Source organism: Gopherus flavomarginatus, unplaced genomic scaffold (genome assembly GCF_025201925.1).
Source record: "Gopherus flavomarginatus isolate rGopFla2 unplaced genomic scaffold, rGopFla2.mat.asm mat_scaffold_86_arrow_ctg1, whole genome shotgun sequence".
In the NCBI taxonomy this organism is placed as follows: Eukaryota; Metazoa; Chordata; order Testudines; family Testudinidae; genus Gopherus; species Gopherus flavomarginatus.
Window position 1 is genome coordinate 2,087 of NW_026115170.1, and position 15,104 is coordinate 17,190.

Genomic DNA, 15,104 nt, shown 5'->3' on the forward strand with positions numbered 1-15,104 from the left:
CTGTTGCCCTGAGTCGCTCTCCATTCTGGATGTTGCAGTTATTAAATTTCCCAGTGATTGTCTTTCCCCTCTCCTTTGAGGATCATTTGTTCCCTCTTTTAGCTCTGTTAGATATTTGAAAAAGAAAGAGACCAGCCTGATATTTAATACACATCAAAGCCAGAGGCCTCCCCCTGTTTGGGGATCAGTGGTTCGCAGCTGGTAGTGGGAGAGTTGGCTGGCCCCTTTTCTTTTCTCCAGCTGGCACAGGATGAGGGGGTCACTCTGAGTGCAGCATGTCTTGAGAAGTATCCCAAACCACAAGACAAATGGTCTCTGTGAAGGGTTGCTTCCCACAGTGCTAAGACGTAGCCACCTCTGGCAGGATCCATGGTGTCTACTATTTGCTAATGACAGACCACGGAAATTTCTTACCTATTTTGCCCCTCCATGCCAGGCCTGCACAACATACGGCCCGCGGGCAACGTGCGGCCCGTGAAGTCTCACTGTGCGTCCCGCAGTCGGGAATCAAAGGGCTCTGGACTGCCCGTAGCCGCGGGGAATCCAAACCCCTTTAAAGTTCAGCCGCGGCCGGGATTCAAAAGGTTCTGAGCTGCCCGCAGCCGCAGGGAGCCCAGAGCTCTTTAAATCTCTGCAGCGGCCAGGATTTATAGGGCTCTGGGCAGGCGGGCGGGGAGCTCAGAGCTCTTTAAATCCCAGCCACCAGGGCCAGCTTTAGGCCAATTCAACCAATTCCCTTGAATCGGCCTCGCTCCTAAGAGGACCCCGCACCCAAGCCCCAGTACCAGCAAAAGCCAGTGCGCTTTACCAGGGTGGCCCAGTTTCCCCAGGGGGCAATTTAAAAGGCCTGGGGCTCCCAGCAGGGGCTGGAACCCCAGGCCCTTTAAATTGCCACTAGAGCCCTGCTGCTGGAGCCCTGGGGTATGGTTGTGGGGCTCTGGGGGCTATTTAAAAAGTCCAGGAGTCCCATTGCTTCTACCTCCCCGGCCCTTTAAATAGCCACTGGAGCCCCGCTGCTTCCCCAGGGTTCCCACGGCTATTTACAGAGCTGGGGCAGTGGAAGCAGGGGCGCCCCGGGCCCTTGAAATAGCCCCCAAGCCCCAGGCTGCTGCTGCTACCCTAGTGGGAGAGGGGGGAGGAGGAGGAGGAGGAGGAGGAGGCACTCACCATAGAGGATGGACTGTACCCCCTGTACCTGCACCCCCTGCCCTGCCTGCAGCCAGCCCGTCCCCAGCCAGCCCCTGCTGCACCCCCTGCCCGCACCAGCCCCGCACCTCCTGCCCTCCTTGCACCAGTTCCTGCCTGCAGCCTGCCCATCTCCAGCCAGCCCCAGACCCCCTGCCTTGCCTTCAGCCCTGCACCAGCCCCTGTCTCCAGCCAGCCCTGCACCCCCTTTCCTGTCTCCAGTCAACCCCTGCCATACTGCCTGCCCTGCCCGCACCAGCCCTGCACCCCCTGCCCTGTCTCCAGCCAACCCCGTACCCCCTGCCTTGCCTTCAGCCCTGCACCAACCCGTCTCCAGCCAACCCCTGCCGCACCCCGCTGCCTGAAGCCAGCCAGTCCCACACTCCTTTGTCTCCAGCCCTGCCAACCCATGCCGCACCCTCCCTGTGGCCCTGCCTGAAGCCAGCCAGCCCACCCCACACCTCCTGTCTCCAACCTGCCCCACACCCCTTGCCCAGCCTGCAGCCAGACCCTACCTCTCGCATACTCCCCCTCCCCCACCTCCAGCCAGCCCCATGTTCACTGGTGCCCTGCAGTTCCGAGGGAAGTAACCCTGCACACCTGCTTCAATGAGATGGGCAGGGAGCAGCTGGGACCCACACATGTGCACCCTAGCACACCCTAAAGGAGTGGCAGAGCTCATTTCTAGTTCAGACCCATCTTTTTAAAAAAGAACTTTTAGGTAGGGTTAAGATACATCTTTACTTTCCCGGACATGTCAGGCTTTTTGGTTCTTATATCGACATCCGGGAGGAAAATACGGACATATGGTAACCCTACTGGTATAAAAAATAAATACTGTGGCAGAACTTTTTATAGGGAACCGGTTGTTAAGAACTGAAAGGCTTTTTTTTCCCTAATCATCCCTGCGGGGCCCCACCAAAATGTTCAAATTGGGCCCTGAACTTCCTAAATCCGGCCTGCCAGCCACGGCCGGGATTCAAAGGGCTCTGGGCTGCTCGCAGAGATTCCAGACCGCAGCTGAGGTTTAAAGGTCTCAGGGCTCCCCACCGCCAAGGGCAGCCCAGAGCCCTTTGAATCCCGGCAGGAGCTGAGATTTAAAGGGCTCAGGGATCCCTGTGGCTGCAGGCAGCACAGAGCCCTTTGAATCCCGGCGGCAGCTCCAGGGGATGGAGTGAGGCTGGGATTTCAAGGGCTCAGGCTCCCATCAGCAGCAGGAGTTCTGGGACCTTTAAATCCCTGCCCCAGCCCTGAAAAGCTCCGGGTTCCCCCAGTCGTCAGAGCCCCAGGCCCTTTAATTTGACCCTGAGGGCTCCCAGCCACCTCTTTGGCTGGGAGTCCCTGGTTGATTTAACATCAAGTAACACCTCCCCACCACCAACCTTCCTTTTTGACCCACAGCTGTTTTGGTGGGGCGGTGCTGGGGAAGGAGGGTTTGTTTCTGCAGGGCTGGGCGGGGTGTTTCCGCCAGGCTGGGAGGTCCTGAGTGAGGGGTGTTTCCGCAGGGCCGGGGGGTTTCGGTCCTCAGCTGTTTTCTTTGGAGTATTGTGGCCCTCGCTGTTTTACTCAAAGTACTGTACAGGAACTTTTCAGGGGGATTAAGGCAAAATGCCACATTTATTAGTAATACAGGTATCAATTAATACTCTATGATATGCACATGAGATATATATCACAGTCATGCATTCACACACACACACAGACATAAACACACTCCGTCTTGCTGTTGTTACCAACTAGTTGCTCCCCTTAACTGCACTGGCCAGGTGAGTTAGATGGGGGAGGGGTGGAGCCGGGCTTTTACCGATCCAAATCGATGGTCCGATGGTGACAAGACGAGATCCGGGGTCCTTCTGCAAGACACCTCGCATTTATAGCAGCTTCCCTCTTATGCAAATCTAGACCAGATTCAAAATCTAGGTCTGCGTCCGTTGGTCTTTGTGCTGCTTTTCTCTGGGTGTTGTCCCAATGCTGCTCAAAGAGGGTGTTTTCTAAAGAAGGTGCTTGCTTCTAATCCCTGAGGCCATCAATATGTCTGCTCTTCTTTATTGGGCCCACTTGACAAGTTGTATTGTCCTTTGCTCTGGCTCCCATTCCCTCTTCAACTGTTGTAGCTGTCTGGAGGTGGGTGTCTTCCAAGCCTCACTCATTCACACCTCATTCAGTCAATAGAGCAATTGATTACAGAGTGCGGGGGAAGATCTTATTCTACTTCTAGCAAAAAGGCACATGTTTTCTTTTACTTTAACTATACTATCCTTAGGGGCTATAACATTTGATACAAAGTTTTCTACCAATTTTCTATATAGGGATCTAATACAAAGTTGTATGAAAATAGAGAGGCACAATGCCAAGTCATATGAATTACAAAATAACGTCATGCCGGATGCAATGTCATAAAGATAATGATACTTAATACAAAATAACACAATGCAACATTATAAAGATTTATAGAGATAGTTAATACAGAGATTTCTCTATATCACCACTTTACGAGTTGTGCAGGCCTGCTGACAGCATTCGCAGGGCTTCTTGCTCGTGTGGATTCTCTGATGCTGAATAAAGTGCGAGCTGCGATTGAAGGTTTTCCCGCACTCACTGCATTCATAGGACCCCTCCTGTGTGTGGATTCTCTGATGCCGAATAAGGTATGAGCTGCGACTGAAAGTTTTCCCGCACTCAGTGCATTCATAGGATCTCTTCCCTGTGTGGATTCTCTGATGCCCAATAAGGTGCGAGCTGCGACTGAAAGTTTTCCCGCACTCATTGCATTCACAGGGCCTCTCCCCTGTGTGGATTCTCTAATGTTGAGAAAGGCCTGATCTGTAAGTGAAGTTATTCCCACACTCAGCACATGTATTTTTTTTGCTTTTCCCTGCAGATTTCCTGCTGTATTCTGGTTTCCTTAAGGCCCTTCTGAGTTCCCTGACAGGAAATAAATTTATCCATTTTCTCCCCTGGCTGGTTTCCCTGCTCTTTTTCTGGTCTGTGCTGAACCTCACACGTCATTGCATCACCTGCTGTGATAGAGACAGAAACCTCAAACAGGGATGGAAAGGAGAAGGCCAAACCAAAACAAGTGCTGGAGAGAGGACAAATAAAAATCAGGAACTCAGCTCCCCGCAACAGGAGAGAGGAGGGGATCAATTCAGCCTTCACATCGCATCCAACTTCACAGGGTGAAGGGAGAAAGCTACTGCCCTGTGTCTGCTAGCATCTGTAGGAAGCCTTGAGCTATATATACCCTGCGGATGCGACCCCTGCTATGGACAATAATGAACTGAGAGACTTCCCAAGAGCTTTGTAGGGCATCCTAGATGTTTCCTTCAGGCACTTACAGATTCTGAGTTGGTTTAATGTTTCCTCATCTGTGCGGGGAGATCTCAAGATCTCTCTTTCCTCTGAACCCTGGAGCTCTGGGACCCATGGCTCTTCCCCTTGTTCCAGCTGGGAAATCATATCACGTTGGAAAACCAGAAACTCCGCTCAGATGAAAGAAAACAAAGGAGTTCAGTTGATTTCATACAACTTGATCATCAAAAACATTCTGTTATTTTATCTTCAGTGCTTAGTGTGACCTAGTGTGCCTGGGGCAGTCCTCACTGAAAATGTCAAGGTCAGAGCAGGCTGAAAAAGGGAGAGCAGATGCTCCCCATACTGGTGGTTAACACTGAAGTTAAACTCACTGACCAGTCACAAACTGTGCTTCTGATCCCACACACTGGTTAACGAGACTCTGAAAAAAGAAATCACACGGCCCCCTTTATTGCATGACAGTTCTCTGACTCCTAATCAGCAACTAGGTCCCGTACAGTGAGAGGTTATTTAAAAACTCTGCTCACTGTGATACAGCATGGCCAGAGGGCAGCAGGAGACTGATCCTAATTGGATCCAGGAAGTGGGTGGGTAGAAGGTTAGCCACATTACCCAGGTTTGGATCTCATCCAAAATACCATGCTGCCAGCCAATCCTTTAGCAGTTAAACTAAATGTTTAGAAGAAAGAACAAATGAAAGTATGAAGTTAAATTCCATCCTTCCAGACAATTTTTTAGCATCTAAACTAAAGGTTTAAAAGAAAGAAAGACAGAAAGAATTTAAATGGAAAAGCAGTCAGATACATTCCAAAATGGATATATCAGGTTCTTAGCAGTATTGGTGAGTTGCTGGCTTGAAAGTCTGTCTGGAACGCATCCACAGCTTGGATGGGTCATTCAGTCCTTTGTTCCAGGGTTCAGTTTGTAGAGAAGTTGCTCCAGAGGTAGGAAGGGGGATTGAAGACAAGATGGAGATGATGCAGCTGCGCTTTATATTCCTTTTGCCATGTGGCTTGTACTTCCTGTGTCCCAAACACAAGCTTCACAGCACATGGCATGGAAAAGCTTTGGAGGTTTCATTACACAGGCAAACCCCGGCATGTCTTGCTGACTCAATAGGTGTATCCCCTTGGTCCATAGGTTCATTGTACAGCTGATGACCCTCAATGGGCCATCAAACATGCTAGGCAATGTTGATGCCAATATGTCTGGGGGTGTCACCCAGAAAAACTGCACAAGTCTGGAAATACAGATATACCCTACATATATGTAACTCACAATACAAAGGTGATAGAAACATAGAAACAAAATTATCATACTTGGCAAATCATAACATTTTCACTGACACTTTACATGGCATACCTAGCATGATTCATTGCAATTTTATCAGATTATATTATTTTATTATTAATACCAAAGTGTCTCACAATTTCATGCAGTCTCACACTTGCTAAACTAGTGAATTCCCAGGACCAGTTCCCCAGGTCCTTGAAGATGCCAAACATTGTGCTTATGAGGGATTGAAATCCCCACATGTCTGCTGGGAACACACACACAGACACTGTGTCAATCTGTACCCCTGTGTTCACTCTTCTAGAAAATTATGATCAATTTTGTACCCAGTATGGCTTGTGAGGTATCATTAGAAAACGCATAACCTACTGAATATTATCCTCCTGTTAAAATGTGTAGTAACACTGTATGTAAAATTGTGAGATTTTACAGTATGATATTACTGAAAACGTTACAGTTCTGGGGAACACCCACAGACCAGTTCCTCAGAGACAGCAAGGCAAACAGCTGGTCAAACAGCTATTCTCCTGCAGGGGGAAGGTGTGAAGACATTAAGGGCTGGTCTACACTACGGGGGGAAATCGATCTAAGATACGCAAATTCAGCTACGTGAATAACGTAACTGAAGTCGAATATCTAAGATCGGATTACTCACCCATCCTCACCGTGCAGCATCGATGTCCGCGGCTCCCCCTGTCAAATCAGCAACTCCGTTGGGGTTGGTGTTGTTCCGGAATCGATATAAGCGAGCTCGGGGTTCGATATATCGTGTCTAGATGAGACGCGACATATCGATCCCCGAGCAATCGATTTTAACCCGCTGATACGGTGGGTAGTCTAGATGTAGCCTTACATTCCATCACAGGGACCTATTGAGGCTGTTGTGGAAAACGACCACAGGATTAATATTTGAATCAGCTCAGCCTGAGGCTCTTTTCTTGGTTACAAGCACGCAGGGGGCGACAGCTATTGGAATACTGTTCCCGAGCTAAAAATCACACAAGCCTTTTACAGCTTAAAACCACAAACAATGACACATACGTTGCACGTTAATTTCCTTATCTGGAATATATTGCAAAATATGACGCAGGTCAAAAGAAAGCTGAACAATCAGTTTTCCATATTTGGCCTTTCCTGTTATTTTTATTACACCTGGTGTTATGGGAGCAAGACTCTCCATGTCTCAAGAAATGTCACTACCAACCTAGGCCATTTTCACATGCTGGGGTGCAATCCAGATCAGCGAGGAGTTGTGTCATCTGTAATCCTGGGTGAGATTCAGTGTTCTGCTGCTGGAGCTCCCCTGTCTGGATACTCCCAGCCAGCGTTAAAGGACGCACTGAGTGTCTGTATGATAAGTAACCCTGGACTGGCAGCTCTGACTCCAACCGCCTGCTTGTTACACCCCAAGCACATTCTGGTTTGGGTAGAGAAGGCTCAGGGTTGAGAGAAGGCTGGGGGTAGGAAGCTTCTGTTCATTATGCTGGACCTAACCCCAGTTTTACTTGAGTAAAGAGGAGATATTTGACATTGTGTGATGCTGCTCCTGTGCTCTGTTCCCAAAGTGTTCTGCAGCAGAGGAGGGTCTCTGGTAGTATGTATGTTACTGGCCTATTGGGGTGATGCTGAAACAGGACAGGGTACAGATGGCATTGTGGGGGTGGCATGAACCTTCACTCTTCATTTCCCCTTCCAAGAACAGAAGGGACAGGAATCCTTACCCAGCAAGACCATCGTCTCATAGTTCCCCTGCATGACATCTCTGTAGAGGGCTCTCTGAGTGGGGTCCAGCAGAGTCCCCTCTTCCCTGGAGAAATACACAGCCACCTCCTCGAAGGTCACCGGCCCCTGAAAGAGCAGGAGTCCAATACTCAGTACCTGCTGACCCACTCACATCCCCACTATTCATGGAACAGCAGCACCAGGGAAATGGAAGCTCCGAGAGGCACATGTTAACAGAGTCCCTCCCCACCTTGCTTACAGCAGCCAGGAGGCATCACAGGGTAGAAAGAGAGAACCTTTGTGTCTCCCATCTGACAGACAGAAGCAGGGTCTTCACATTTATCACATAGCTACTAGCCAGAGCTTAATATAGGAGATGGGGCTGTCTCTGGACCCTGATAGTGGCTCCCTGGTAGGAATCCAAGCACTCTCCAAATAAAATATATGGAAGAAAGGGGAAGTCAATCATAAAGAATAGAAGTTAGAAAGTCAGAATTGTAGTGCCCATTAACAAAGGTTTAGAGAAAATAGAGCCTATCAAACTAACGGGATATCCTTATTGGATGAGATCAAAAGTTTGGTTGCAGGTAATAGTATTAATGTAATATACCTAAACTTCCGTAAGGGACATGACTTGATTAGCACAATATTTTTACTAAAAAAAACTAGAATGATACAAAAGAAACACAGCATACATTAAATAGATTAAAAACTCTGATAGTAAATGGGGAACCATGATCGAGTGGATTTGTTTCTAGCAGGTTCCTGCAGGGATTGGTTCTTGGCCCTGTGCTATTTAACATTCTTATCCATGACTTAGAAGAGAGTACAAATCATCACTGATAAAGTTTACAGTTGCCACAAAGATTGGGGTTGGTGGTAATTAATGAAATGTCAGTAGATTCAGGCTCCATCACTGAGAGTCTGGGAAGTTGTCCCAGCCCTGGCTGGAGGGTTATTTCCTTTTCCACAAAGAGGGGAAGTTCCATTCCCAACTCCTGTGCCTTGAAATTAGGACCTATCTGACACTACACCCCCATATTCATCATAGTGGTATGATTATAATATGATTAGGACATAATTATGATCTATTTTGTAGAAGATGCATCATGTGTGGTGTCACTGGAAAAGTTCTGATTTGCTGAATATGATTATCCTATTTGTGTGCACATATCATGTTCGTATCTGAAGTTATGGATATTGACTCTGTATCTGTATTTCAAATGTGCTTACTCTGGGTAACACCCACAATGAGCCTTTCAGGTACAACAATGAAGAAGCCAGACAGTGCTGATGGCTCAACAAAGACAATGGACTGTAGAAGAGCTTAGCCTTCCTGTGAATGTTTCAACCAGCCTATGAGTCATGGCTACTATGACTCAGCAGGGCCTGTGACCAGACCACATGACACTAAACTCTATTTTAGTACCTGTATTTTTCCACAAACTGGACTAGGAACTGAGTTTGGAACAAAAGGTTCCCACCATATGGAAAAGCTACATAAGGTGGGGTGTGACATCATCTCTTGGCCTCATTCTCCACACAGGAGAACTTCTGGAAACACCTGAGAAACAAAAACGGATGTAGGGGAAGTGCTGCTCCCAGGATCAAGAGATTTCTAGCTTGTGTATGGAAACTTGGGGGACTGCTTGTACCATCAGTCAGGGTGAGAAATTTCTAATTCAAATTCTATCCATCTAGTATGTTAGGCTTAGTCTGAGTTTTGGTTATTTGCTAAATAATCTGCTTTGATCTGTTTGTTATCACTTATAATCACTTAATCTATCTTTCTGCAGTTAATAAACTTGTTTGATGCTTTATCTTAACCAGTGTATTTTGAGTGAAGTGTCTAGGGAAAATCTCAGCTTGTTGTTCACATCTGTCCCATATCGAGGGGAAGGGGAACTACATTAATGAGCTTGCATTATAGAGATCCCTGTGCACTATAAGATGGTATCATTCTGGATTTATACTACAGCAAGTGTGCAAGGTTGGGGAGTGGGAAATTGGCTCTTGTCTTCTATCTGTCCTTGAGTGGCTTAGGTAAGGCACTCAGGTAGCTTAGTTGACTGCATGGCGCCACCTGCTGTTGTGTTGGGTGATAACAGGCCCTGGAGAGGCTGGCGAAATCTCCAGCAAAGCAGTGTGAGAAGGGCCAGCCCAGCGTGAGGGTTAGAGGACACAGCAGTTCCCAGAAGCTCCACAAACTGCCTCCTGGGTGTGACAACCCATCACGCCCTACACTACACAAGTCTCAGCAGGTTTGTCACATGCTGTCCCCTCCCTTTCTCCACCCGAGATATTTCCTGCTTCCCACCACCTCTAGCAATTCCCACCCTCTTATGCATTTACTGCTCCTCAACCTCCAAGCAGAGCCCGCCACCCTGATCATCTCTTACCTGAGACAGCTCCATTGCAGCCATTTCCTTGCCCCTGGGAGGACGAGCTGATCTGCAGCGAAACATGGATGTTATTCTCTGGCCTGCCGGGGTGAAAAGGGCAAGGTGTGAGAATTCAGACTAGGCTTTTGTCCATTCCACAAGCCGATTCCCCCCAGCTTTTCCCCTGCTAATGCACATTCTAGGTTCTAGCACACTGTGAAGCACAGAGTGACCTTATTCCAGTACAGGCCTAGCCCCCTCCCACCAGCGTGTAACCCTCTGACACATGGGGAAACCCTCCCAGTAACAGTCTCTCTCTTACACGTATCAAGTTTGCGGACAACACCAAGCTGGGAGGGGTTGTAAGTGCTTTGGAGGATTAGATTAAAATTCAAAATGATCTGGACAAACGGGAGAAATGATCTGAAGTAAATAGGATCAAATTCAGTAGAGACAAGTGCAAAGTACTCCACGTTGGAAGGAACAATCGGAGGCCAGAGAAGAGCAGAAACAAAGGAGTCACTTTGGGGGATTCTCCCTGTCATTGTCCCCAAGGCAGCTGTCTCAGGTTTACAAAGGTGTTTCATATTCCAGCCTTTATACAGTCTCTCCTGGGAGTGCCCCTTTCATGGACTGGGCCTCGTTTTAGTTTTTGGTAGTTTTCAATCTTGGTTTATTGTTCATCTAACCAGTATGTGTGGATTGAAGTGTGTTGGAAACTCTGTTTGGGATAACAAGCTGGTGCATGTCATTTTCCGCTGATGAAATGACAGACTTCATATGAGCTTGGGTCGTTCAGTAGCGTGCTGGACAGTGCAAGATGCACATTTCTGGGGGAAAGTTGGGCACTTGAGAATTTGCTGGTTTTCTGCTGAGGTGTAATTAATGAGTGGCTGTTTAGCAGCACTCAATACTGTGTAGCTGGGAGTGAGTTACATGCTGGAGACTGTGTGTTAATTGGCCAAGAGGGGCTGTTCTCGCGGGAAAACAGTGGAAAAGGCACCCCATGCTGGAGGACTGAGGGGACAGCTATTTAACAGTCCAGATTGTACTCTGGGTAACATCACAGACACTCATTATGACAGAGCCTCTTACAACACAGAGAAAGTAAATCCATGTCCCAGAAATCGAAGACTCAAGACCGAGGGCAAGTGTCCCTGGCATTGCTTCTTGCTGACAGAGAGGTACAGAGACAGTGCGAGAATCCTGGGGAAGCTGGGAACAGGAAGTATGGGCTGGCGGGGTTCGGTGGAGAAAAGGAACAGGAAGGGCAGGGATATTACTGAATCCAGGATCTCAGCAGTACTAGATGACAGGATAGCACATAGTGCAGCCCATTGGAAAACACAATCCCAACTATACATACAAAATGATGGGGTCTAAATTAGTTGTTTCCACTCAAGAGATGGATCTTGGAGTCACTGTGGATAGTTCTCTGAAAACATCCACTCAATGTGCAGCAGCGGTGAAAAAAAGTGAACAATGTAGGAAATAATTAAGAAAGTGATAGATATGACAGAATATCTCATAGATCATATTTGTAAAAACAGCAAATAAATCCATGATACACCCACATCTTGAATACTGCACGCACATGTCACCCCATCTCAAAAATAGATATATTGGAATTGGAAAAGGTTCAGAAAAGGGCAACAAAAATGATTAGGGGTATGGGACAGTTATGCCAGACCTAACCCCCAGTTTCACTTGAGCAAACAGGAGATATTTGACACTGTGCAATACGGCTCCTGTGCTCTGTTCCCAAAGTGTTCTGCAGCAGAGGAGGGTCTCTGGTATTATGTGTGTCACTGGCCTATTGGGGTGATGCTGAAACAGGACAGGGTACAGATGGCATTGTGGGGGTGGCGTGAACCTTCACTCTTCATTTCCCCTTCCAAGAACAGAAGGGACAGGAACCGTTACCCAGCGAGGTCACAGTCTCATAGTTCTCCTGCATGACATCCCAGTAGAGGGCTTTCTGAGTGGGGTCCAGCAAAGCCCACTCTTCCCTGGTGAAATACATAGCCATCTCCTTGAAGGTCACCGGCCCCTGAAAGAGTAAGAGTCCAACACTAAGGACTTGCTGCCCCACTCACAGCCCCACTATTTGTGGCAGAGAAGAGTGAATCAAATGGAAGCTCTGGGTGGATCATAGTCAGGAGAGTCCCACCTCGACCTGGCTCAGAGTATCCAGCAAATGCCAGGGTGAGAGGATGAAGAGAGAGCCCCTTATCTCTCCCAGCATATCCATCACCCCCCTACTAGCCACTGACTGATACAGGAGATGGAGCCACTAGCAGGGTCCAGGGAGAGCTCACTGGTAGGATGCCCAACACCCTCCTCATTGTGAGGAGCGGGATATGAAGGGAGAGGCAGCTCCAATAAGCCTGACTCATGGGTGTCCCCTTTATATCTCACAGCAGCTGATGGTTAATGAGGTCAGGCTCCAGCACTAGGAGTCTGGTCAGTTTGACTAGCTCCATGTAGGTGGGTTATTTTCTCTCTTCACAAATTAGGGCATTTCCACCTCCAAACCTCCTGGGTCTGTTCCTAGAATCTAGGCCACTTAGTAAATAACTCCCAGCAGGTCTGCCACACCCTGGCCTCCTCCTTTCCCCACGCTGTGAATTTCCTGCCCCGCTCCAACCTCCAAACCAGACTCTGCAAACCTTCCCACCTCTGGTGTATTTGCTCTCCCTTTCCTCCAGCAGGAACCCACCAGCAACCTCCCGATAATCTCTACCTGGACTGACTCCACTGCAGCCATTTCTCTTCCCTGTCCCACGCCAGGCTGGGATGAGCTGGAGCAAAACATTCTGCAGCCTGTCTGGGGGAGAAGGGCAGTTGTGGGCGTTTCAGAACCGGTTTTAGTTAATTTCACATCACAATTCCCCCAGGCCCTTTCCCTGCAGACAGACACCCTAGATTCTGTCATGCTGGGAAATGCTCAATCTGTTTATTACAATTTAGACCTGGCCCCTCCTGACAGGCTAAGTCCACAGACACATTTTTAACCTCCCTTCTCTCTCCCCTCACCCCTTCTCTGAACACAAGGCTAGAAAAGAGCAGAACCAAAGGAGTCACTGTGGGGGATTCCCTCAGACACTGACCCCACGGCAGCCACACCCCAGCAGGGGGAATATGGAGTCAGGAACTGGCTTTTGCTCTGTCTGATCCTTGTTTTGTTCACTGGAAAGTGGTTCTGCCCCAGGATGCAGCAATACATGTGTCTGGGTGGACTAGAGAGCTGGAAATCTCTCCCCCACATTCATTTCTCCCACTGACCCTTTCAGTCTCTCCTTCCCCTGTCCTCTCTCCCTGCCCCTCTGGCTGGGACAGTCCCATTCCTGGGGGCTTTGCTCTCCCATGGCTGGATTTCCTCCTGGCAACCGCTAATGGGAGGAGAAATGAGGTGGTGTTGTTTGTGCAGAGTCACTTTCTTGCCAGACCCTAGGACATTCCCTGAGGTCTTTCAGTTACCTGGAGACTCTGGCTCAGAATTTAGTAGTAACAGGGCCCAGGACTGCCCTAGGGGGCTAGGACCAGCTGCAGAAAGTCATCCCCTGGGCCGGGCAGAGAAGGAGCTTTAATTAAGGTCACTTCCCAGCACAGAGCCCCACTGGGGGAGCAGCAGCTGCCAAGCCTGGTCTCCCAGATCACAATGGAGGCTGCAGCATCTGACCCAGGAAGCTGAACCCCAATATCCTGAGCAGAGAGGGACAGAGTGTATGAGCAGCTTCCCTCCTTTAGCTCTCTGGGGAGAGCAGCTAATGGGAGCCCCTCCTCACAGGGAGAATGGCTGATCTCATTTGACCCACTGTCCATCTGGAATCACTCCTTGTCTTTCCATACAGTGACTCTGGATTAACAACGGTCGCAATGACACCGCATTTCAGAAAGAATGAGTTCAGAACGCTGTGGAAAAGACCATCGTGTGGCAGTGCTGACTCCCTTCCCACCTCCCTCACCCCCGCAGATCTAGGACAAGGACTGGGGGCAAAAAATTTCCAAACGGAACCGAAAGTTCCTGCAGTTTTCAAAAGAGGAGAAAAGTAAATTCTGTGATTTCACACTAACAGTGTTTGCTAAGTGGACAGAAAGTTATCACAGTGACAGGGCACGTGACTGGGGAATGGACTTGGTGACCTGGTGACTAGGAGCCAGGACTCTGGTACAAGTTGACCAGAGAGAAGGATCATGGTTAGCAGCAGCCCCCAGACACCCCCTAGTACCCAGAGCCAAGACCCCCCAGGCAAGGGCCCCAGACACCCCCCAGCCAGGATCCCATCAGATATTCCCTGGGACGCAGCCCCCAGAGTCCCTGGCCAGGGACCCCAGATACCCCTCAAAGCCCCACCGGCCAGAGAACCCCCACCACACCATGATTGCCAGGTTGGGAATCCCAAAGGGTTCCCCCCACCAAGAGCCCCCAGCAGCCAGGGACCCCCTCAAGGGACCCCCCCCCCCACTGGGAACTCAGTCCCTCACTGCCTGCCTAGGAACTTCCCCACCCTCCAGAACGATCTACCCTGACATTTCCCTGGGCCCTCCTCCTCTGCCCAGTGTGACCCCCTGATGCTTTACAGTGTGACCCATCACTCTGCTTCCCTGGCATGCCCTCACCTAGTGCCCGGGATCCCCTCTCCCAGCTCTGTGCACTGGGCATGGCAACAAAACCAGGAACCAGCGGGGGAAGCACAGACAGAGCCCCTGGCACAGAACCAGGCTCCCTCTAACCCTCTGTCCCGCCTCCCCAAGAGACACCCACCCCCACTGTTCTGCAGCCACCAGGCCCCCAGCGATACCCACCTCCAGGACCCATAGCCTCAGGGATGGGCACATCAGAACCACCAACCTCGAAAACCCCAAACCTCCACAACCCACCAACCTGACTAGGGTACTCCCTGCGCAGCCACCCAGAGGCCTCCCCCTACCACAATGCCCCTTCAGCTGCAATCTCCCCACACAGACACCTTCCCTGCCCCTGCAACTGTTACCTCACAGAGTGTGAGAAGTGGCTAGAAACACCACCTCCTGCTGGCCAGTCACACAGGCAGAGGGAGCCTGGGGAGTGCTTCTTTAACAGGAGAATGGAAGGCCTGGAGGGCAAGAAAGGTCCACGGGCTGTCACTAGCAAATAATGGCCACCATGGATCCACCCCAGTGGCGGCTGCATCTTAGCACATTGGGAAACAACCCATCATATTC

General features: G+C 49.5%; 1 long non-coding RNA gene across 1 annotated transcript; it reads right to left on the reverse strand.

Moving 5' to 3' along the window:
* Window positions 1–9,954: 9,954 nt before the first annotated feature.
* Window positions 9,955–12,721, reverse strand: LOC127042662 (uncharacterized). Its single transcript, XR_007772007.1, has 3 exons — window positions 12,640–12,721; window positions 11,820–11,946; window positions 9,955–9,997 (listed from the first exon to the last, which is right to left on the reverse strand). It is a non-coding gene; the product is annotated as an uncharacterized LOC127042662 (long non-coding RNA).
* Between the last annotated feature and the right edge of the window lie 2,383 nt (window positions 12,722–15,104).